The sequence below is a fragment of the Tursiops truncatus genome, chromosome 20 (assembly GCF_011762595.2).
Source record: "Tursiops truncatus isolate mTurTru1 chromosome 20, mTurTru1.mat.Y, whole genome shotgun sequence".
Lineage (NCBI taxonomy): Eukaryota > Metazoa > Chordata > Mammalia > Artiodactyla > Delphinidae > Tursiops > Tursiops truncatus.
The window spans coordinates 55,144,960-55,171,152 of record NC_047053.1 but is presented as its reverse complement, the minus strand read 5'-3'; the positions used below and the strand labels follow the sequence as shown (position 1 = coordinate 55,171,152).

At 36.9% G+C, this 26,193-nt stretch overlaps 1 long non-coding RNA gene across 1 annotated transcript in view; it reads left to right on the top strand.

Annotated features, from left to right (window-relative positions):
* Nucleotides 1–1,958: 1,958 nt before the first annotated feature.
* The window catches only part of LOC109550477 (uncharacterized), a 218,600-nt gene continuing 194,365 nt past the window's right edge, over nt 1,959–26,193 (top strand). The window contains exon 1 of the long non-coding RNA XR_002176986.3: nt 1,959–2,068. This is a non-coding gene — a long non-coding RNA (uncharacterized lncRNA). The remainder of the gene's footprint in view (nt 2,069–26,193) is intronic.

Sequence of the window (26,193 nt, the reverse complement as noted above, 5' to 3'; positions counted from 1 at the left end):
TTTTTGTTGCAGTGGTAAATGGGAGTGTTTTCTTAATTTCACTTTCAGCTTTTTCATCATTAGTGTATAGGAATGCAAGAGATTTCTGTGCATTAGTTTTGTATCCTGCTACTTTACCAAATTCATTGATTAACTCTAGTAGTTTTCCGGTAGCAACTTTAGGATTCTCTATGTATAGTATCATGTCATCTGCAAACAGTGACAGCTTTACTTCTTCTTTTCTGATTTGGATTCCTTTTATTTCTTTTTCTTCTCTGCTTCTTGTGGCTAAAACTTCCCAAACTATGTTGAATAATAGTGGTGAGAGTGGGCAACCTTGTCTTGTTCCTGATCTTAGGAGAAATGGTTTCAGTTTTTCACCATTGAGGACAATGCTGGCTGTGGGTTTGTCATATATGGCCTTTATTATGTTGAGGTAAGTTCCCTCTATGCCTACTTTCTGGAGGGTTTTTATCATAAATGGGTGTTGAATTTTGTCGAAAGCTTTCTCTGCATCAGCTGAGATGATCATATGGTTTTTCTCCTTCAGTTTGTTAATATGGTTTACCACATTGATTGATTTGAGTATATTGAAGAATCCTTGTACTCCTGGGATAAACCCCACTTGATCTTGGTGTATGATCCTTTTAATGTGCTGTTGGATTCTGTTTGCTAGTATTTTGTTGAGGATTTTTGCATCTATGTTCATCAGTGATATTCGTCCGTAGTTTTCTTTTTTTGTGACATCTTTGTCTTAGAGCAGCGATTCTCATTGGTGATTGCACTTTGGAATCACCTGGAGAGCTTTCAAAAGTGCCCGCCCATGACACACTTAAGATCAATTAAGTCAGAATCTCTGTACTTGGGCACCAGGCATCAATACTGTTTAAATCTCCCCAGATGGTTGTGATGAGTGGCCAAGGGTGAGAACTCCTGGTCTCTTCTGTGCCATGCCTAGCACAGTTGAGAGCCCCGTGACTTGTATCTCTGACCTTTTGTGTATCCACATCATTCTGACTATATTGAAGAGGATTAAAGAGGAAGCTTTTATTTCCTTTGTACAAAAATACCTTGAGCAAGCAGAATTCTCTCAGTTACGTGGTCATGATTGCTTGCTTTTATCTTATTTCTTGTGAAACATCACATAGCTTAATCTATGAAAATTTATTTTATATTCAAATTTCAGAAGTGCATATATTTCTGAAAATGAAATTCACTTATTTGGAGAACTTATTAGTATATTCCATTGGAATTTACTTAATAATATGGGCTCAATAAAGTACATTTCTGTACACATGATTAGATTTCTACTTTGAGGCTAACCTTCCATTTTAAAATTTTGCAAACATTGGCAATATAATAATTCACCCAAAAAGCAATTTAAAGAATTTTTCTATTTCATATTTCTAGATGCAACATTCTCTACCTGTCATGCCTACATTACAACTGCCTCCCCCCCCAAGTAAGGGGAGTTTATCGTTTAATGAAATATGATCACTTAATAGAATACATCTAGGTGAATGCATGAGTCAATTTAAACCATCTAATTCCAACATGCTAGCTGAAAAAGAGCAGAATTTTTCACCCCAAAATATGCCTCTGATTATTTGTAAAGAACAGCAGACACCAGAGAAGCTCTGAAAACCAAGTAGAAGTTACCCTTGTGTAAGGGCGATTTACATTTATAAGGGAAATCTCCGTTTGTGAGGGAATCTCCTTCCCTGTAGCAGGAAGAGGATGGCTAAACCTGTAGAAACTCTTATCAGTGGAAAAGGCAACACCTAACCTACAAAACAACCGTACCTTTGTTGATTGTGCTTTGCCTTAAAAACGTGGCTCTTCCCAGCCCAACATCTTCCTTTGTTTTTAGCTGGAGATGGTATTTAAGATGATGGCATGGACCATTTCTGAGAGCTGCTAAATTTTCCTGTACCTATTATTAAACATTTATCTGTTTTTCTCCTGTTTATCTTTTATTACAGGCGGATCTCTGTCAAGAATCTAGGAGGGTAGAGGAAAAATTGTTTTTCTTCCCCTACATAACCAAATAACCTTACGTTCTCTTTGATGAAGAAAAGTCAACATCCAGGTAAGACCCTTTGGGTGTCTACTACTTCACGTAACACAATTCCTTGAGTCTACTTGGAGGCAACCAGATACAGGTTGCTTTTTGAAGTAAGCAGTAACTTCATTTTACTCTGATCCAGAGAATTGATCACACTGGAGGAAACCCTTATTTTTTCTCGACTTCTGCAAGTGTGGTTTGGATTGCCCATCGACAAAGCACATGGTGACTCTCCTGATTAAAATCATGTTAAAACTTCGAATAAATCATTCTCCATGTCCCACAATTCCCATCATACGGAGAGGCTTTGAACCACAAATCAAAGAGCAGTTTGCTTGGCACAGCGTTGAAGTCATCTTTGAGAAATCACGGCCACTCCCTCCATCTGTGTCACCATGCCAATCACGTCTCTTTGGAATTTCACAGGCCATAGCCTTTGCTATGTGCCCTTTAAGCAACCCTTGTCCATCCCCCATGCCGCTGGCCTCCGGCCATCCTTCCTGGCGCACTTAAAACAAACTATAATTGGCATTTGCTTGGCTGGCAGTCAGTTTATTTTCTTGCTGCCTTTCCCAGTTGCCTTAACCATCGGATGTCTTGACAGTTGGCAAGTGGAGACTGTGGTTCTGATATGTCACATAAAATCTGTTGGATGAATATTTTCCTCTAGGAAAGAGTGAAAGTGAAATCCCATCCTGACCCACCCTCTTTCCAAAACAATAAACATTTCCTGGCTGCCGCAATTTTCCTAATCATTTAAAGCGGCACAGTTGTTATGGAATGGGCAGCTGAACTTTATACTTGCCTGGGCCATCTGTTCTAGAATTTAGTCTGTAAGAAGATTACTTCAGTGACTGCAGTTCGTGGCCAGGAGGGCAGGTTCCATCAGGGAAAGTGTGGGCGCTGTGTCACAGAAAAACAGAATCCAGAGACTCTGGAGGGACCATTTTTTGCTTCGTAATACTGAATATCAGTGGAAAAGATAAGGTTTTCTCCTAAATACATAGGTAATACAGAGACAAACTTATCTCCAGATTTATGGCCTGTGTTATGTTGTTGATACAAGTGAGAAATGGTGGTAGAGGAAAGCCAAAGTGTATGATTCCTCTATTTTCCTGAGACATATTTTCCATTGTTAAGTAGCATCTTAAGTCGAGAAGTTCAGATAAAGGGAAAAATTTACACATAATAAATGTCATGGAGTAGGTAGGCCTGAAATATGGGGAGAGTAGAGATGAAGCTAGTTTATTAAGGAAAAATACACTCACATGGCTTTTAATTCCTACTTTCCACTGTATTTCTGGGCCTGAGATATTACAAATAATGATGTTTCAACATCGTGTTCTTTGCCACAAGAACAAAGACTTATAGCTTTTTCTTAAGGTTGGTAAAGGACAAGTTAAAACTCTGTGCAGGATGTACAACCCTTAAACTTGAGCATATATAAACAATATAGACATTTAGACAATAGTCCTCACTCAGAGAAGGTAATTCTCTACGTGATCTCCTATCATGTGAATATGTGGATTTAGTTATTTAAATGCCCGGTGTATAAATAGAAGCAAGGCCAGTGGTTGAATGTTATAGAGTAACAGTTGTTTATAATAGAGGACGAACATCCATTACGAAGCATCTCAACTGTAATTCTCTGCCTCTTCAAGTAGCAAGCACATCAAATGGGGAAATATTAGAGAAGGAGGCTGGGATTCTCTAAATGCTATGTACTTTGGATGAGGCGTTGACTAGATGGCCTGTGTGATTCTGAAGAGTTGTGCACGTTGTACCTTAAAATTATATAAATGTGGACCTTTGTGTTATGTGGACAAAACAGGTTAATGAAAGGCTAGCAGAATCTCTGTGTCATTGAGAAAATCTGTTTTTTAACTTGCTTTTCTGACCTTCAGCAAATAGATGGCCAGTTATGTCTCCAGCCAAAAAGGGGGTTTATTCAGGATCAACAAGGAATTGCAGTTGGGGGTCTGGCACCACGGCCTGCCATGAGCAAGGAGAGGAGAACACTTTTAAAAAGGATGAAAGGGAGTTGGGAAGGTTTTAGTAAACAAAGAATCCATTGGAGGAACTAAGAGTTCGAAGTAGTGGCTTTTCATTGACTGATTGCGAGAGTCTCTCATTGGCTGAACGCTTGCCAGGCAAGAAGAGGAGTCTTTCTTCTTCCTTTTGGGCATGAGAGCTTCCCCCTTCTGGCATCCCAACTCTATTTTAATTGAGGTTTCTGTTTATTGATTTTTACAACTTCCACATATATTTATTAGTTGAAAAACTGTGGTCACAGAGAGTTGACATTTTAATGATTAACCAGGAGCAGAAGGAAAGAGATTGCAGAAAGTGAGCAATATATTATGGAATAATCTTACAGTGCATGTGAGTGGCTTTTATTTTGTGATTTAAATGTTTGTGAAATGACAAGTGCTTTACCATGTACTTCTTTAAAAAAGAATATTTGGGGCTCCCCTGGTGGCACAGTGGTTGGGAGTCCGCCTGCCGATTCAGGGTACGCGGGTTCGTGCCCCGGTCCGGGAGGATCCCACGTGCCGCGGAGCGGCTGGGCCCGTGAGCCATGGCCGCTGAGCCTGCGCGTCCGGAGCCTGTGCTCCGCCACGGGAGGGGCCACAACAGTGAGAGGCCCGCGTACCACAAAAAAAAAAAAAAAAAAAAAAGAATATTTGACAGTCCTTTGAAGCTCAGTATCCAGTAGCAGATCAACCTCTAGGGCTAAGTAGATTGAAAAGTAGATTCCGCAATTGCTCTCGTGCTCAAGAAAAGGGCAGTCTCTGTAGCAGTTTCTAGGAAAATTAAAGGGTCTTATTAATGTAAATATGGAAGAAAGGTAATAGGTAAGAGATACATCTTCTCTCCCATTGTCCCCTGACATTTTATTAACATTACCTCATTTAGGTGGAGGTGATATAGGTGTACCTTAAAAACTACATTTCCCAGCTTCACTTGGAGCTGGAGATGATCACATGATTAAGCTTCAGTCAATGAAATAAAAGTAGAAATCCCTTGAATTAGGGCGTGCAGGATGCTCTCTGTAAGGGGGCTGACTCAGCTGAAGATTTCTTTTTGCTTTTCCCCTTGGATCGGAAAACCAATTGGAAAGGGCAAGAGGTGGTGCAGTGGAGGCTAGAAGAAGGCTGCATCCTCAGTGGCATTGTGTGCTTGCTGTATGAGAGAAAAATAACCTCCCAATTTATTTAAGCCACTGTTTTTCAGTTTCCTGTTAAGTGATTTCTGATGGACATCAGAAGACCTGTTGTCATGATCTCCATGACCTGTGTTTTGTTAATTTTTCTGTTTGTGAGCATTAGCATTTATACTTGTTCTGTTCAATAAATGCAAGCCCTTTTCTCTGTTATAGAGGAGAAAAATCCCTTGATAAATTCAGTTTACTCCAGAGAATGGATTAAATAAGACATCCATGAAAAAGACAGTAAGAAAAGAATTTTGAAGGCATACAGGGAAATCAAAGAGGAGAATGTCCTGAACGCTTTTACTCTGATTTTAATAGAACTGAAAAATTTTTCCTATATCTTGAAAAAAATCTGTTTCTAAAATGTGGCCATCTCAGTTTCTTATACTGTAAGTCTCTGCTCAGGAAAATTTTATCCAGGAGTCTGAGAATCTGTTATTTATCTGAAGGACTTCATGGTAGGGAATTCTCTTCACTCTCTTGGTTCATTTGTCAAGGTCTCCTTCTATAACTCCCCCACTATTTCCATGCTCATAAAAGCTGTTAAGCATACGATATAACTTATCAGACTTATGCTTAGTATTGTGGAGGAATCCATAAGAAAACACACACACAAAATGCCTATTCACTTGGAAGAGTCATGAATTAATGCTGTAAAGCTTATGTGGTACTTTATAAAATCAAGATAGTAAGTAATTTTAAACATTTGGATTGCTTGGTCTATATTTTCAAGTTAGGAAAGATAAATAAGAAATTCTGCCCTTTGTGTTCAAAGAATCAATGGGTGAAATACAGATTTTAGGGAAAGAATGAATTGAGAGTAGTTCAAGAAGACAAATCATCCTCCCCTCACACCACCAAACAAGCAAACAAAATAAATAAACGAACAAAAATGAAGCTAGAAGCTCAAAGTAGAGGTTGTATTTGACAGTGCGCCTCCTGTTTAAAAGGTTGATTCAACAGCTAAGCAACAGCCGTGGGGAGCGCATAAGGATGCTAATAATGACTAACACTTATCGACTGCTTAGTAAAGACTTGACCTATTCTGTACTAATTATATATAATATGTGATCCATTAAATAGTAGACAGTAATAATGTCACTGTTTCCTGTGCTTGTCAGTCAACATCCAGAGAACAATATGCAATTGTAGGTGACAGTTTTAAAAGGACAAACAACCTATTTCCCGGGGAAGAATGACTGGGTTGGGGAGAGGTCAGAAATCATGGGATGTTAGATCATGGGAAAGAAATGAGTGCATTCCGAACATCCACAATCTGTGTGCCCAGATCACAGCCCAGTTCTTACTTAATCCAATAAGAGCAGCTGATCTTTAAGTAACCACAGACTCCATCAACTTCAGATATCTTTGAGACGTGCAAATCTTCCTGGTCGTTGTATTTTGGAAAGTGTTACCTTGACACTGGCCCAAGTAACCACAGTTATTTTCTAAAAATGGCATTCGTAGTTCTCTCTAAGTAGTTCCAGGCAAAATATATAACCTAGACTTTTGAAATATACCATAGAAGATCCCCTTCGACTTTCTGGCTTATAGGCTGGGACTCTGAAGGACTGAACACAGAAACTCATATGAATTTTCTTGATTCCTTGGAACAATTGTCTCCCGGTGGTTAATGTATTTACAGAGGCACAGATTAGGGCCATTTGTCCTGGCTCCACCTGTTGACGTTGATCAATAAGCTGTTTCAGCACTCAACGACGTAAAAGATTTACACTTTCTTTCCATTGGAAAACATTCTTTGAAATCCACACAGTCATTTTAGGATCTGCTATAAAGACTCTTTTTCTTTTTGTGCCACTTATAGAAACAGAAACCCAAGCACCGAATATTTCAGGCATGAAATAATAATAATAGAAAAAAAATTATTCTAATCCTGTCATTAACACTTTTAATTGTTCAGTCTGTTGGATTAGCATCCCATTAGCATTGGCTGTTTTTAGAGTCTCAGAACTGATCTGTGAATAACAATGAGGATAGCAATGATCTCCTAAAGTCAAATTTATAGAGATTGAATTTCAAGGTTTTGGCAGAAGACTTCAGAATAGTTTAGTCAAGAATGTTTTAGTCTACGTTTTTAGTTATGGTTATGCACAAAAAGTACATCTATTATGCGTATATTTTGTCAATAAATATATTATCATTTCAACAATGGAACAGATATTATCCTAAATATTGTGGGGATATAATATGATACTTTTCCCCAAGGAGGTCACAGTGCATGTTCTGATGCTAACACAAGCCTTATCAAAGCAAGACAATAATTGACTTCTTTCACTTCAACTCCAACTTTCCACTAGGGAATAGTTCCATGTTAACGATTCAGAGGAAGAAGAATTTTAAAACTCTGTGTACCTTACTGTGGGTGGGATAGCTAGTCCATTAAAGCAGAAAATATGTTTAAAGGGCTTGGAATGGTATGAAAAGAAACAGTAAAAGCATCTGTGATTCCTATGTCATTAATCACCACTCAGCCCATCTTTATAATCTATGTTTTAATCATATGCACTGTCAACAAGTTAAGAAACTAACAAAGCATGTGAAATTGGCTAAGTTCCATACAGATCTTTTCAGAGATCTTGCACTATTACCAAAAGTACTTTGTCTACTTAGGGTACAAGAGTGAATGGTGCAAAAGAGAGAGACGGGTATATATTGTTAGTCATACTTTATGGAGGAAATATTTTCCAGGGCAGCAGCTCAGACTCTGCAGTAAACACCATAAATCAAAGACACTATAATGCTGTTGATAAACTGTCCTTAAGCCCTGTTGATAGGTTGAATATTATAGGGTGGATTAATTTCTTGGATTGGTGCTACATTTTAGTCATCCCTCTCTGTGTTTAAATAGACAGGCTCATGTAGTTCAAACAGGAGCAGGGGATGGGGAGGGGAATATATTGTAGATTCAGTTCATGAGAAGGGAAAAAGTAGGCAGCAGACTTTTCTTTTCAGTGGAATGGCTTTTCTTGGACCCATATAGGTCCAATATACGAGCACCCAATTAAATGCATGCTCATTTGATTAAATATAAAATTTCTGGGAAATGGTTTTTCAATGAATATAATTTTAAGTTAACTGATATTTTAAAGATGAGGAGGGTATCTAGTCCATGGAAAAATAGAGACACTTGATTAAACCTCTATCAAATTAATGGCATTTACTATACAGCATTATCAATATAATTTTTATATGAAAGACAAGAACTACTCGTTTTATTAAACAAATATTAATTTTCCCATTTGAAATGGGTGTGCATTTTCTGATTTCTTCATCTATCCTGACATTATTTTAGTTTTATTAAGTTTTTGAAGCACTACAGTGCCTTTCCCATGACTCAGATTGATACCATGTGTGCCCCTTCTTGGAAAATGATGAACACAGTTCACACTTCAGGTTTAAGTTACAAGAGAAGGAAAATAGAACATTTTGATATTCTTTTTCAATTCATTCCTATAATGGAATATTTAAGTCCAGTAAAAGACATGATTGGGAAAAACAAGTTTTTAAAAAAGTTTTTAGTAGTCCTTGGTCCTGAAAACACACGTGTCCAAAGATTTTACCCCATTTTGGACAAACATGTACAAATGGCTGGGTTGTTAATAAAAATCCAGCTGCTGTCATACATGTCTGAGAAGAGAATGTTAATTGGCATTTTTTTTCATACTTTGAAAACATCGAAGATATATCACTCTTAATGTCCCACCCAATTGCTTGGAGGGAGACATTTCTTTATTTTTTTTCCAAATTAACATTTTTCCACTGGTGAAACATATTCATGCATAAACTCTTCTGATTTTTTTTATTGCTTTTACTCAATCCGTATTCTCCGTGACAACTCTCCTTGACCTTTGAAGAATGTAATGGAACCTGTTGCCATTGAAGCTCACTGTAGATGTTATAGTATTCTGTGTACTATTTTTGTTTTTCTTGCATCTGTTCCTACTATACAGACATGTATGTGTCCTCAAAAGAAAATGCAAAGAACAATGCCATCTTCCAGATGATTTTTATTGCAGAGTTTCTATGTAATTTAACATGTACTTAATATGGTTTTCTATACCACAATTGTGCATTGTTATTAGGATATCTAAGAGGAGTATCATAAAATCAATTTAAAAGAAAAGTCTAATTCAGGGCATGATGTCGGCAAATATAGAATTCTGTAAATGTCTCCTTCCTTAAAGATCACATTTTATTTTCAGTACACAAATTTAGAATGTAACTGGCCAGCAAGAGTGTATGGGAGTGAATAGGAAGAAAGACATTTAGACCTCTGTGTCTGGCATCTATTTCAAGTCTGATGTGATACTATTTCTGCTCAGGCAAATCCCTAAGAGTTTTATTCCCTAAAGAAGGATTTTTTTTAAGTTCAGATATGCAAAATTGTAAAACAAGTCTGTATTTTCTTTTAGTACCGTTTCAGTGTTTTCTTAGATTTACGATGATGAAAGTATAATTTATTGTCTCACACAGATTTCACTAGAACGTTCAACTTGTTTTCAAAGACTTGTAAAATAGTGTCTTGCAATTATCCTGGCTACTAAAAATGATGTCCAATTCAATTTCATCAATATTGAATGAGAACATACTAGACAGCTCACAGGTGAGAATGTGTTCTTATAGTGAGAATTTATATATACAGTCGACCCTTGAATAAGGTGGGGTTTAATGGAGCCAACCTTCCATGCAGTCAAAGTCCAGGGATGACATAGTCAGCCCTCGGCACCACGGTTCCCCCAGATCTGCGGTTCTGCATCCGCAGATTCAACCAACTTTGGATGGTGTAATTCCGTAGTATTTACTTTTGGAAAAAATGTGTGTATAAGTGAACCCGCACAGTTCGAACCCATATTGTCCAAGGGTCAACTGTATATTCTAATAAATACTAGGAATATTTTATTCCTGACTTCTAGGAATACATAGCTTCCTGGAGACTGAAAATGTTATACACCTTCAATTATAATGCAATGAATGTCATATTATAGATATAAAAGCAAAATGCCTTGAAAGAAGAATAGTGTGTGACTAATATTTAACAGGAGTGTTAGGGAGAACCTCAGAAGAAGGGAGGTATGGATGGAATCATCCAACATCGATGGGAATTCAAAGTATATCAGCAGGCATTTCAAGAAAAAGGAGAGCTTGAAACACCGTGGCATGTTCCTGGAATAAAAAATAGTTTGACGTTGTTAAAATAATAGTGAATGTATGTATGTATGTATCGTACATTAGGGAATGTTAATGCCACGTTAAGTGGCATGTAACTAGGGGGGTCATGCCAGCTGTGGTGGGTCCTGAAAGCACATCACATTTGTACCTAATCTTGTTGACTATGGAAGGTGTCTATTTTTTGGAAAACATTATTTACAATGACACGCTTTACGTGGAAAACTGAATGCCATCTATTTGACATGAACAGAGACATGAACAAAGTTCTTTTTTCACTATGTCAGGTTATGTTACCTCAAATTATGCTATTTAGTGGCAAAGCCACAATTCAGATTCAGATCTTTTGATTTATTTAAAAAATGAGTGATTTGAATGACACCATAATAACATAATGTAGATGGCATGTGATACGTGTAGTGCACGCATGTGGGTTTTTGTGTGCTTGTAGGTGGTAATAAGGCAGTTAAGACAATAAGCTCTCTTTTCATTTATTCTAGAGAGTTTCGTAAACTTCATGTGCAGAATGACCCTATTAAAGACCACATTCCACATCGCAAGTCCAGGGATTTCTACCCAGTAGATCTGGGACAGGTTCTGTGACTCTCCATTTTAATCAATCATGCCAATCTAATCCATGAACCGGAGGTTCTCTGGCCCACATTTTGAGAAATAATTTTCGAAGTATTTAAAATATTTGAAATAATTTTCAAACTTCAACAATATGATGATACAAATAAGATATTTGTATTAATTGAGATAAATCCCATAAGGACTTTTCTGAGACTGCTGTCTAGTGTTTGAATTAGCATATGCCTCGAAAGCAACGTAACTCTTAAAAAATTCTGAAGATGAAGAAGTATTTCTTCCTCTTTTTTTAAAGACTTCCTGCTTCCATAGCGCCTTCCCTAACCCAAACTAATCTCACTTTGTAAACTTTGCTCCTTCGGGGTTGTAGAATGTGGATCAGCTACCCCTATAATAATGATCTTATTGATTGAAGGATTATAGATGATTATAATTTACTTTTCTTTCAAAGTTAAAGATATCCTAAACCTGATTTCAGTTTGCCTAGATTTTATTTTCTCATATATAGGTTTCTTTGTTCGTTTGTTTAACAAAACTTAGATTTGCCATGGTAAGTTATAGGTATATTTGAATCTAAGATTGTCTAGAAAAACCCAGTTCCTGTGGTTACTTTGGCCAGAGCGCTATACACATTTGTCTAAAATTTCAGAGTCATTAGAGAAGCAGTTCTAAAGATATACTTGCTAAATCTTGGAATTATGCATGTATTCCTTGCATGTTGATGTTGCAGGTGACATTTTGGTTCTTCCTATTATTAGCTTGTAAAACTGAGAAAATAAAATCATAAAAATACAAAATGACGGTGCATGTACATTTGCTTTCTAACAATATTTCTGGCATTTTTAGAGAAGTTAATAACTACCGTTAGGTTGCAGACAACCTCAATTATGTGATAATGGATTTATCAAATTAGTGACTGCCCCTGTAATTCTTGAGTTTGAAAACTAGCAAACTGAGTGTCACGGTCAAGTAGAATTACTCAAAGTAAAACATGGATGGAAATTAAAAAGTGGATATTTTTAACAAACAAATAAATGAGCTATGTGGTTTCATTCTGCATATTCTAACAGTCAAATAAACAGAGTTGTTTAAACAAGCTCATTTGTTTTTAAGTTTCTTCCGAGTCAAATACAATTTCATATGAAATATTACGAAAAAGATAGCAAGGCAATATTTGGAATTGCATACTTCTGCCAGTTGCACAGTAAGCTATGTGACACGTATAAAGGCAGTGAAATTATTTATGCAGAAAAGCTAAGGCCAGGAGCTGTTCATTTATTTGTTCATTCAGCCAAGGTTAAGCAAGTGTTTTCTATGTGTAAGACACTGTTCTCAGCAGGGGATGGTGCAAACGAATAAAACATTATCCCAGGCCATGGTGGAGATATGCACTGGGGAATAACTAGAATAAAGGCATCAAATCTAGCCCTAGTGTGAGCGGGCAGTCAGTTCAGGAAATCCTGAACAGAGGGTCTATACTGAGTGCTTCATAGGATGTGCTAGGAGCTGTCCAGCCTCAGGGCAAGGAGAGGTTGCCCCGGGCACTCCTGGCATAGAGGATGACGCAAGAAATTGCACCCAGATACGTCAGATGCTTTCAAAGAAATGCAAGAAATTCTCTGCTTCTAACTTCTTTATCTTGATCTCTTGGATGGATGGATGGATATAAACATCAAGAAACATACATATGTATAAATATATATATACTTTTTTATACAATATTTATGTATTACATCAATTTGTAAGGGCTAATATTTCATTTTGCCATTTTGTACTGGATGAAACTTTGCTTGGTTAGAATATTCTCGCTCACACCTTATTCTCTTGTGTACTTTGTAGACAATAATCTAATGACTTGTGGCATTGCAAGTTGTAACGGAATTCAAAACCAAACATACTGATCCCTTGTGGGTGGCTTGCTCTATTTGTACTGGTACCTAAACTATTCTTTCTTTGTCATCGATGTTCAAAAACTTAATCAGAATATGTTCTCAAGACCATTGTCTTCTATGATTTTCCTTTTCTAATACATTCAATGAAATGTGTCCTTCCTATCTGGGGTTCAGTTTCTCATTGATTTCAGAGACAGTTGCCCGTTTTATATCCAGAATAGTTTCTTTTGCTGCATCTGTTGAATACTTTAGATTAAGGATGCCAAGTATTCTTACAGTGTACTGTTTTCACCCATTCTGCATGACATTTGCAACTTACCTCCAACTTCTTGGAGGTAAGGTAGACTTCTTACCCCCATGCTGTCTTCTGAGGACGTGGGTGTAGAGGGAGACCCTCTGAAACCCTCTGAAGCTTTGAGTTTTTGCTAACGGACACTTGTCCTAGTGTTCCTTCTGAAGTCTCAACCTCTTTCCAAGCAGTCAAGATCATATTTCATCCTCTTGGGCTACAGTTCATTCTCCCAAGACAGAACAATTCCATGGTAGCGTGGAAAGTCCTGGTAGCCATTCCAAAGGGTGTCATCACCCTGGTGGGTAGAAGGTAGGGTGAGTCTACTCTGAGAATTTTTTTTCTTGGTTTTCCTCCAAGCTGCCTGTCTGCCCCTTTCTCTCCCACATCTGTCCTCCTTCCTCTAAACTAAAATTCTAAACAAAAAATTTCAGTATTTTCTGTCCTCTCTACTGTTTCTGGACTTCCGGAAGCTATTTATGAGTATCAGGCTCTTGGATTTCTTTCTTCAGCCCCTCCTTTTACAAGATTTGTTTGGTCATGAACTTTTTCTTCTCTGCTGCTGGCGTGTCAGTGTCCTTCTTCCCCATCTTTCACTTCCTCGGATTCACTGCACCGGGTCTTGGAGCCTGTTGTGTTCTACCATCTTCAATGGTTCATTCTCACAATACACTCGTCACTTTCTAAACTCTCTGAAAACCCTTGCTGGAATAAAGGGAACCCCGGCTAATCTTTGATATCATTTCTTGCTAAACAACCAAGGGAGGTCTCATCTGAGGCCATGGTGCTTGTCTGTTTGTGCTTATTGTATTTCAGTTCTTTATTCTTTTACCGTCTTATCCAAGCCCCTTCCCACACACTAGACTATGAATGTCCTCCCTACCACAAGCTCCATTGAGGCGAGGGATAAGTAGCTTTCTCTTCACGTAGCACCAAGTCTAGTCCAGAATAGGGAACTAATAAGTATGGGCTGAAGGAATAAATGCATCTCTTGTGAATCCTTGTCATCAAAAATAAATATGATACTTCAAAACAACAGATTCAAGAGTAATCATTTTCACTGTTAGTCTTATATAAGAAATTGTATAAACATTGCATTTTCTTGTACTAAATGAATTGTGAAGGGACTACTAAGTTGTTTCTTTTTGGAACTTGAACGATCAGCTCTGATGCTAATTCACGTTATCTCTTCCAGACACCTGACAATAATTACCTTAGTGATAAATTTGACCGCAGAAAATTGTTCTGTTATCTAGAATTTAAGCAACAGATAAAGAATTAAATGCATTTAAATAGAGGATTTATTCTTTAACATCCTGATACTTTGAGCGCTGAAGTGCTCAAGCCATGTGACAAATAAGTGACCTCAAAACAGGGAAGCCCTTATTGGTGATTCTCTAACCAAGGCAAGGTTTTAAAACCTATACTTTATTTTTACTAATATAAGTAATAGAGGACTGAATTGCTCAGCTAATGGCTGATGACATTTATATTTATTTTAAATGTTTATTTATTTATGTATTTATTTACTAGGTATATGTCAAGTACCTATCACTATAAGGAAATGTGCTGAACACAGAGAGAATCTGAAAAGATGAGTAACGCACAGCCCCTTCCTCCAAGATACGCAGCTAAGAAGGAGGCATAAGATGAGTTTCAAATAACTCAAAGTAGAATGAAATAAACACGTAAGAGAGCTTGAGGTTGTGTGAGGATTCTGAGGGTGAAAAGATCACATCAGGCAGGCACTCTGGTCCATTAAAAAGCACAGACTTTGGGGTCAGAGAAGCCCAATTCTTCTGCCTATGCTCTTCCCATTTATGACCTTGGTAAGTCTCTGTTGTCTCATGTGTAGCACGAGAATCCTACTAGAAGAATGTTCACAAACTGCTTTACAGCCAGCATAACCTGTGGATGTGACCCTTCTTACTTAAGGAATGGTAAAGATAAAGAGGTTATTTCTGGGATATTAGTCCACACTTCTCTGAGTGATTGCTCTAAACTCAAAGCTGAGAATGCCATTACTCTGCTCTGAATTCTTCCACAGGTGGCCGTCTGTTTCAGATAAAGTTCGCACAAGTTAGGAGAGTGAACAAGTCTCTCCGTCATTTGGTTCCTGGCTGTCTCTTGAACTTCATCTCTAGCTATTCTCAATTAAGTATGTCCTCTAGATGAAAGATGGTCTAGCCTGTCGGAAAGAAGTTCTTCAAACACATCACGAACCTTCGACATTTGCACTTGCTCTGCCTTCTGTTGAGAAATCTTTCCCCACCTAAGAACCAGGCAAAAACCATGTCCTCCATAGAATAATTTAGAAGACATTTTTTTTATTCTGAGCTTCCCTCTCCCCACATCAGAGAATCCACTCTTTACTTCTCCCTCCATCACTCCCATTTACCTGTATGGACTTTCATTTTAGCATGTATAGTGTCACTTATATTCATTAATTCTAGTGTGTCTTTTTCATGAGAATCAGAATAGTCCTATACGAAATATTTATCAGTATGTTTTCTCTCCTAAGAGGCTGTAAGATATTCCAGGTAATGTGTCATTCCTTACTTAACTTTGAATTCCCAGAGAGCCTAATTGCTTATTGAAAAATGAAAGAAACCAATAACCACCCAATCAATTCACGTAGTTAAAAGGTGGCGCATTGACGGTGTTTCTGTTCCCTTAGAGTATATAATGTACTTCCAGAAAATTCATGAGCCCAAAGAGGGACAAATGGACACATATATCATAGCGACCCCATTGACCATCGCCTTGAATGACAGATGAGGGCCCATGAGGATGCTCGCTAGCCAGTGGACAGAAAGAGCCGTCAGGAGCGCTACTTAAAGAGTCACCTGACAATTTGCAAAAACTCCCTTACACCTCAAAATTCTCCTTCACTTTCCATCCAAGGCTTCCATCTTGGGAAGCAACAACCAAATGTGTACTTGCACACTTGTGTCTGTCTGGGTGGAGGACAGAGGGAAAGACAGCTTGAGATGAAGTTAGAATCAGAATACAGAACTCGTATCCAGCATTATAGTTTATAAATGCTTTAAGGTGCATCTATGCTGGCGATAATTCCTCTTCCCCCTATTGTCTCTCCTAAAAAAAAAAAAAAAAGGTTAAATCTGGAAGAACTGGGCAAGAATACCAACATATATAAGTGTAAGTGGGGGTGCCATTAGAAGCATGTGCACAGGTTCGTACCTGGATGTCATAACCAGGCATTAATTAGTAGTTATTCAAAGGGAGTTTTTCAAATCAAAGCCCTTCACTTGTTTCCATAAGCATTTATTCAATTTAGCTTGACCACAGAACATGAAGTTGGCCATGAATGTCATTTGGAATTTGGATGAAAGAACATTATCAAAATTCAGGCAAAGAGAAGAGTCAATAAACCTTTACCAAATTTACACGTCCCCTCTTTTTTTTTTTTTTCCCCTCCCTCTCCCTATTCCTTGCCCCTCTCCACCACCAATTTTTCTCTCTCTCTTTCTTTCTCTCTTTCAACTACTTATGGTGAGAGTTTAACATTGCCATGATGACACTCCCAACAAACATGGATCTGAGGAATGCGTTTGTTGCCTACACTATGGTGATAAGCACAAGGGACCATTGATGGATAGATAAACAGCTGTTAACCCCCAGAGCCAAGTCTCCTTCTGAATGTTCACTAACGCCAAGAATCATAAAAGTGTGGGTCTTGAGATAAGAATGCTGAACACATAAAAAGGATTTAGCAAGTGCTTACACTTTTTTTTTCCATTCTAGAAAAATCTTATCAGATAACAGGTTTTGGAAGAATTTAATATTAAGGCTTTCTCTCTATAGGAAATGACATAAACTTCAGGGATGGAAGTGTTTCCTAGTTTCACTTACCAATTATTTCATTTTAGATGATTTTGTAATATTACATAATATTCATTTTATCAACATAAGGTGTTGAGATCTCAAAAACATTAAGTCTTAGAGTTTCTCAAACAAGGTGACAAATACTGCTCCCAAATATAAATTTTTGGTTTTGAAATGTAATATATTTCTAAAATATGGGGATACATTTTGTCTCTTATCTCCAAGTTTACATAAAAAAATTATTATTATAAATTACCACGTTGAACCATATAAATGGTTAATATCATTTTTAATGTGTAAGGATTTTTATTTTCTCACATATAAATCATTAGTTCATCCAGAGTTTGTGGATGTTTGGCAGGGAGCCTCAGCTAACTGCAAAGGTTAGTGCACAATCCAGAATCATGAAACAGTTGCAGAATTCTAACATGTTGAGTACCAGATTCAAAAACTGGGGGTAGGAGAGTAAGGAGGGAAACTTTCAGCAGAAGAAACATAGCTAATAGAAGGATAGTTATATATATGGCTTTAAAATATGTATCGTCTTTGGCTTAAAGTCTGTTTTGTCAGATACAAGTATAGCTACTCCTGTTTTCTTTTGATTTCCACTTGCATGAAATATCCTTTTCCTTCCCTGCACTTTCAGTCTATGTGTGCTTAGAGCTGAAGTGAGTCTCTTTTCAGCAGTGTATAGTTGGTCTTGTTTGTTTGTTTGTTTGTTTTCCCCATTCAGCCACCCTATGTCCTTTGATTGGAGAATTTAGTCCATTAATATTTAAAGTAATTACTGATAGGAATGGTCTTACGCTTGCCATTTTGTTTATTGTTTTCTGGTTGGTTGTTAGTTTCTTTGTTTCTCTCTTGTTCTTCCTTTGTGATTTTCTGTAATGGTGAGCTTTCATTCTTTTCTCATCTTTTGTGTGTCTACTATAGGTTTTTGCTTTGTGATTACCACGAAACTCACATAAAACATATTTATAGGTGCTTATATTTAACAAATACCATCCTCTGCTTTTACCAAACATACAGATGAACACTCCAAAAGTTTAAACAGCTAAATGGAACAGAGTATTTGACATTATTTTTCCTTTCCATACTATTAGAACTTATAAGAAATAGTGTGGTTATTGATTTTTCTTGTGTTCTTATATTATTTTCTCAATTTTTTGGCATGTTACATTTTTACGGTCTCACGTAACTGATGATATCTGGGAGCCAGTCATAGTTTCAAATTCCAAAATTTGCCACTTCCTTGCTCTATCATTTTGAACAAGTTATGTAATTAAGACTCGATTTTTTCACCTATAAATGTCCCTTTCTCCTATGGTTATTGTGAGAAATAAACGTGTTAATATATGTAGAATGTACCAGGCACAAGATAAGGGTTATATAAACATTAACTAGTATTACTATAACAAGAAAACTGTAAGCACTTCTTTTTCATGCCTTTTTCTGAATTCCCATGAGTTTCATGGGAGCAGAGCAGAGTTCATGAAGCACATCTGCAACAAAAGCTGTTGGGTATATTTGGCGGAGCACGAAATAGTCCACGTTAAAACGTATATTTGCCTTTTGAGTCTCATTGGGTCTCCATGGAAACCATAAATGTTATTTGAAAACCTAGAAGGGTGGACACCATTCCAAGAGATGAGAAATGTACTTTTACCTACAGATAAATGAAAAACTGTTAAACATGTATATGTTAGCTAAATTGGGATAAGGACTTTGTAAGAACAGTAAAAGCTTTGCAACAAATTAGGCTCATTTAAAATCCATTACTTTGCTTTTAATTAGGCAAAAAGAGAAGGGAGAGTGAGACTTCATTGTTATTTAATTAAGAGGGAATTTTGAAACTGGCAGTTCCAGAAAAGCTTCATCTCCCAGAATGTTATATTCATCACTTTAAAACCAATTATTTTCTAAGTCAGATGTTGAGAAGCGTAGTAAAATCAAATGTGATGTTTGTCTTGACTAAGAAAAAAACTTTTTGCTTGTAAAAGTGAACCAAAATCACTAACTGGCATTGTGGAACTAGTGAACGTTCATTATTAATATAGTTATTGTTAATACAGTGATGATGAAATTGCACAGCTGCTTGATTTTGTAGGAAAACAGTGAATATCAAGATCCCTACTAATGTCACATACCATCATACTTTCTGCATTAATTTAAGAACATTTTACTCTTGTGCTCAGTAAAAAGATGGGTAGTGCAGATAATTCAAAACCACACTTTCACATACTTGTATTTATTTTTGTTAAATTTGCATCACTGAAAAAATCTGTTAAGTGATATCACTCTTTGCCCACCTCTCTCCTCTCTCTCTCTTGCTTTCTTTCTCTCTCTTGCTCACTCACATGTTTAAGAAATGACTCAGTCCTTTCTAAGGTTTTACCTAATCCACTTAATTCTCTCCACTTATCAAATGACTATGAATTTCACATATTCAAAAAGGAATAGGCTTTATTTGCCATCTTCAGGTTACATTTATGGCAGAAGAGCACAAAGAAAGAAAGTTATCATGTACTTGCTTGCTGTCAGGTAACATTTGTAGGATCGTTCATGTGATTTCTTTTATATGTATCTATTCCTGAGTTGATTTTAGTCAAGTGAAGCTGAGTGACTTCTGCTAATGTCAAAATGAGGGCTGAGCCCGTGAATTCTACTTCATTACACCTTGCGTCTGTGATATATGGACAAAGCTTACTCTTTCTGGCTCATTTGGTAGTAAATCTTTGGTATTGAATTAAAACAGACATAAATAAAATGCACAGATTTAAAAGTGCAGCTTGATGGATTTTACAAAGTAAACAAACTGTATAAAATCAAAATATCATTATCATTATCAACACCACAGAGTACTCCCTTGGGTCCCCTCCCTCACCAAAGGAAAGTAACCCTTATTTTGACTTCTGTCATTAGGTATTAGTTTGTTCTGTTTTTGAACTGTATGTAAATGGAATCATACAGTGTACACACTTCTGTGTCTGGCTTCTTTTTCTCAGCATTATGTCTCTGAAACACTGTTGCTGTGTATAGTTCATAATTCTCATTTTTGAATGAGAATTTGTTCATAATTCTCATCTTTGTGTAGTATCCTACTGTATGAGTAGAATACATTTTCCCCTCACTACATAGAATGACACCTTTTTTTTTTTTTTTTTTTTTTTTTTTTTTGTGGTACACGGGCCTCTCACTGTTGTGGCCTCTCCCGTTGTGGAGCACAGGCTCCGGACGCGCAGGCTCAGCGGCCATGGCTCACGGGCCCAGCCGCTCCGCGGCGTGTGGGATCTTCCCGGACCGGGGCACGAACCCGCGTCCCCCGCATCAGCAGGCGGACTCTCAACCACTGCGCCGCCAGGGAAGCCCGAATGACACCTTTTTGTAAATCGTTTGACCCTACATTTGTGGGTATGTTTTTGGACTCTCTATTCTGTTCCATTGGCTTATGTTTCCTTTTCTGGTGCTAACACTGCACTGTGTTAACTCTTCATATGTATTGGTGTCTTCGGGGATGAGCTCCAACTCTGTTCTTTCTCAGGTTTTTCCTCAAAGTTCTTGACTCTGTATTTCTTTGTTAGAATCAAGCTTGTCCGTTTCTATATAGGTAATGCAAACAAAACCCTGCCAAGACTTTGGGTGGGATTGCATTGAATCTATAGATCAGGGTGGGGTAAAGCACGTCTTTAGGATATTGACTCTTCCAAGAATAAGCATCATCCCTCTGTTTACTTAGTTCTCCTTTCATTTCTCTGAGATTTGTTCATAGTTCTCTGTGTGGAGCTCTTCAGTATCTTTTAAGAGAGATTTCCAAGTTCTGTGATGATTTTTAATCTATTATAAATAATGTCTCTTTTTCTGACATTTCATTTTCTAATTGTATTATATAGGAGTGCACTTGGTTTATGTTAACTTTTAATTCTGAGAAGTTTCTAAATTCGTGTGTTAATTTGAGTAATGTACCTACAGGTTAGTTTGAATTTTCTTTGTGCAGTAGTATGTCCTCAGCAAATAACGGCTCTTTTTTGCTTCCCGGTTCTTATATATTTTAATGTGTGTCCTGTGTATGTATGTTTGTATTTAATGTGTGTCCTGTGTATGTATGCTTGTATGCTTTGTCTTATTGTACTTTCAACATCCTCCAGTATAATCTTGAATAGATGTAGTTACAAAGGACATTCTTGTCTAGTTTTGGATCTTAGGAGGTAACTTTCTGAAAATTTAACACTAAGCATAATGTATGGTTTTAGTTTTTTTGTAGATAACTAACAACAACAACAACAAAAGACTTCTGCTTCTAAGTAGACCAATACTTCTACTGAACTCAAAAAGAACAACTGGATAAATTATAAAACTTGTGTTTCTAAAGGAATCAGAGTGTAGAAGAAACAATGAGGATTAAAGGGACTAAAATTCCAGATAAAATAGAACTCTTCAGAGATGAGTGAGGATCTGTAGTTGTGGCATTTGACAATTCAGAACTGGTAAAACATTGAGCATACTGGCTAGGCCCATGCAGCAGACTTATTTTGAAGAATAAGAGGTCATCAGAACCTTTAGTAGCTGTGTACGATGAGATTGACAACATCAGGGCCTTGTGTAGCCTAAAACACGGCGTCGGTCTTCCCCTGAAGAAGACACGTCCTACTTTCTGAAGCTTCCTGAGGCAGGAGGCTAAGTAACTAAACCAGAACATTCTGAAAAACACAGTGAAAAATCTCCCTATTTCTTAGTGCTGGGGATACAAACACACCTTCCCCAGGCTCTCAGTTAAAAGCCTCAATGGGGCATGTCTTAGGGATAAGAGTGAACCAGAGGGAAATGGAACCCTACTTACCACAATAGCCTCTTATTGGATTAAGGTGATCAGCTTCCCAGTCTATTCATTTACAGAGGACTGGTGACAGTTACATCATCTGATCCCTCTTTTTTACAGTAAAGGAGCAGCCTACAGTTGGAAATCGTTAGGTATAATAGGAGTATGTGACCAATATCAAAGACAAAAAACAAGAAAGGGTTGAACAGAGCACCCGTTGATTCAGATTTTCGGGCTAACGGAGAAGAATTAAGAATACCTATGATTAATATACTCAAGAGGGAAAAAATAGAGAGTTTCAACAGAAAATCTGAATCTATAAATAGAACTAGAGCAACTTTCTAGAACGAAAAATAGGAAATATGAGGTTAAGAACTCAACTGATGGGTTAACAATGGATTGGGCAGAGAAGATGCCTAAAATATACAGCTCAAAGCACAGAGAAAATGTGGGAGAAAAAAACAAATGCACTCTAAGAAGTGTAGGACATAGTCAGAATGTGTTAACATATTTGTAACTGGAGTCACAGAATGAGATAAGGGAGAAAAGGAAGAGATAAATAGTATTTGAGGGAAAAAATGGCTAAAATATATTATTCTTATTACTTTACATTGTTTCTTAAAGCTCAATAACAAAACAGTGTGAAGTATTGAATGATGACATTGTTCAGTAACGTAAGGAAGGCTCTTATCTGGAACTGTCTTATCTCAATAATTCTTTTAAATGTGAGGTAAATCTGAGTTCAGTGCCATTAAAATTTATAATCAGAAAAATTTTCAACTGAGTGGGATACCAAAGATGATTCAGCCCAAGCTCCTTCACTTCATTTATGAGGTCTGAAGGGATTAAAAGGCTTGCCCAGGGTGGTTATAGAGCAGATAATGCTCTAATTTTCCCATCTCATTCTATTTATGGACCGATTTATGGACCGATTGTCAATGGGTCTGCTTACCGATACGACCCGATTAGTCGGGGGAAGGGGGAGTGAGTATTTTCTTTTCTTCTCTGTAGAGTATGCAGTTAGGCACTAAAATAAGGAAGAGAATACTTTGGAAGACAATTTCCTGGTTGTTCTGGTTTATCTAAACTGAGCTAAATTATCGTGATTCCAATATTATCCATTGGCTCTTAAAATCTCCAGCTCTGTTCTTGTTCTCTTTGCTATGTACCATCTTATCAAGTTTCCTGATCCTGTCGACTCTCTCCTAAGTACCACCTCATTTCCCGTGCTGTCTATGTGTTAAGTCACAGTCTTAGATTCCCAAGCCTTTATCTGACATTGTGTCATCAGCTGTCACCTCTTCCTAAAGTCAGAATGCAAATTCTAGCCCTCTACCCCTTTACAAGCCATACAAACTTGGGTAAATTACCTAACTTCTCTGAACCTCAGTTTCTTCATGTGTAAACTAAGGGTAATAAATAGTACCTACCTAGTGAAATTTCACTTTACTTATACCATTCTGTGTTCTTCAAATATTTTACCATAAGCATGCGTCACTTTTTTAGTCACAAAAATTTAATTTATGAATAAGTAAATAGTTCTCACCTTAGGCAGGTGTTAAGGCAATTAAATCAAAATTATAGGAGCAAAACACTTAGAACAGGGAACAGTAAATATAGCCCGTGAGCCAAAACTAGTCTGCCATCTATTTTGGTAAGTACAGTTTATTGGAATACAGCCACGTCCATTTGTTTACATATTAAATAAGACCAATTTCCTACTACAAAAGCAACGACAGTTGAGCAGTTGCAAACAAGACTGTATAATCCACAAAACCAAAAATATTTACTGTTTAGACCTTTACAGAAACAGTTTGCTGTCCTGACTTAGAACATTGCCTGGCATAACAATACATGTTAATTATTCCTGTAAAGGAGCTCTTTTTCTAAAACAACCCGGCATCCAGAGTTTATTATTCCTCTTAAATTCTTACTGACAACTTTGTTATTCAGGAAACTCACTATGTACATGCAAATTTTTATGGATTCCACGTTAGAAGAGCATTTCTGCAAAATGCCAAACTTGCTGGTACACTTCTTTTGCTATGGGTGAAAACAGATTTCTGGTGTATTATTTTGTAATTAAAGAGTAGTAATTTTGCACAGCTGGAATAAATATATTTTACATTTGAGTTCTTGATTTATTGAGTCGATTGAGAGCTACCTAGGCTAGTTTGAGCTATTGGAGGTAATGTGGGCTTCTTTTTGACCAGTCTTCTAAACTCAACATTTATTCATATTAAATAAGGTATTAAAAAGAGAAACTGTCCACTTTCTTGGTGCTGCTATATACAAGACCATTAAGCACAGCACTTTTTTTTTCATTTTTAATAGTTAATGTAAGGGATTGAAGAGGGAATGGAATATATATTTATATTTTAACATTAACTGTTAAATATATATATATATATATATATATATATTTGCAAAGGCATAGGCAGTTACTGTCCATGGCAAAAAAAAAAAAAAAAGCATATTTCTTTCTACTTGAAAGTAATATTATTTATAAAGGAAGAATTAGTTAGGAGATGACTGGACAAAGCTTGTCTAACCAGAGAACTCCAGAAATCTGTGGCTTCTTCCTCATGCTATTCCTGGAAACAGCCTTTTAAAATTGTTCCCATGAAATGTTGGATCAGAACCACTATGGAACCATCAGAAGGGTTATTGTCGTAACAGTGAACACCAACATGAGTGGCAGAATGAGTCATCAGACATCTGTGTTTACATGCTAAAGGAGCACGTCTTAGTTTTTTTATATCCAAATTCAAGGTTGTAATTATTATATATGAGTTACCATTATATCCAGGCAGAACATTTTGTACGTAATAAATAATTCCCTATTGAATAACAATTAAATAATTTACACTGTGTTATAGGAAATCTGTCTACGTGAGGAGGAATTTCAGTACCTATAGAAATCCATAATGATTCTAACATGATAAAATGTCAGCATAATGGAAAGCATGAAAGTTATAACAGAAGTCTTATTGCCTGACAATATATAATTACACAGATTAAGAAGCAAACAATAACAGTGGGGAAAAAAGCTCTGAAAAATAATACATAGAAAAAAACATTAACTTGGTGATTAACTCAAAGTGGAGTGATGATTAAAAAAGAATGCAAGAAATCCCTCATTACCAGTGTGTATGGGAAGAAATATTTAATATTATCTAATACACGATTATTGATCATTTGAAAATTATGGTGCTCTCCAAGATAAATTCAGATTTAGTGAAGAAAAGGGAGTGTGCATATAATCTTAGAATGTGGAAGGACTACCTAAAATATACTGACTGTTGAGCCTTACATATTACATTAATTGCACATCTCCTTCTTCTTGGAGTTAATAATGTATATACTTCACTGATTTTTCTAAATCCTCACATGTCCTTCAACAACTTTGAAAATCACTTTTATATCCTGTCAGATAACCTTTCGGTCCATTATTTTTTCCTGAAGACCCCCTTCTGGAACCCTCTGTCCTTCCTGCAATTTGGGCTGGTTGTGCTCCAAGCCTGCTGCCCCGGTCTTGTCTGGTCTTCACCCCAGGAATTCCCTTTGCCTCACTCCTGAGTAGGATCTCCTGATTTTTGGATCCCGTTTCTTCGTTTTCCTTGATTTGTCTCTTTGTTTCGGTGGAGCATATTTTCCAGGAGTCTTCTAAAAAACAGTGAAAGACCAGTACAATTTTATTCTTTAATTTTTTATTTTTTGGCCATGCTACATGGCATGTGGGATCGTAGTTCCCCGAGCAGGGATCGAACCCGCAGCCCCTGCAGTGGAAGGGCAGAGTCTTAACCACTGAACCGCCAGGGAAGTCCCGAGACCAGTACAGGTTTTGAGAGTTTGCATGTTTGAAAACTTAATTTTACCCAAGACAATGATGACTGTGGTTGGATGTAGAATTCTATGATGGACATGAATTCCCCTTTACAGTTTTGAAGGCATCAATGCTTTGTCTTCTGAGAATGTTAATGTTACTGCTCATAGGTTCAAAGCCATTATTCTTTCTGGTTTTTCGCATGTGATCTATATTTCACTTTAATCTTTAAGAGCTTACATTTATGTTGAACATCCTGACACTTCATGACTTTATTATCTTTTCTCTCCTGTTGCCATGTCTTAGCCTGTTTTTGTTTTTACTTGCTACTTTTCAGGTCATTCTCTTGATTTTAATTTCTAAAATTTATATTTGAGTTTACTTTTAGAATTTTAAGTATAATATACATATATACATAGGATATACATAGGATAAAGGACATAGGATAAAGTACATAATAATATATGACAAGCCTACAGCTATCATTATACTCA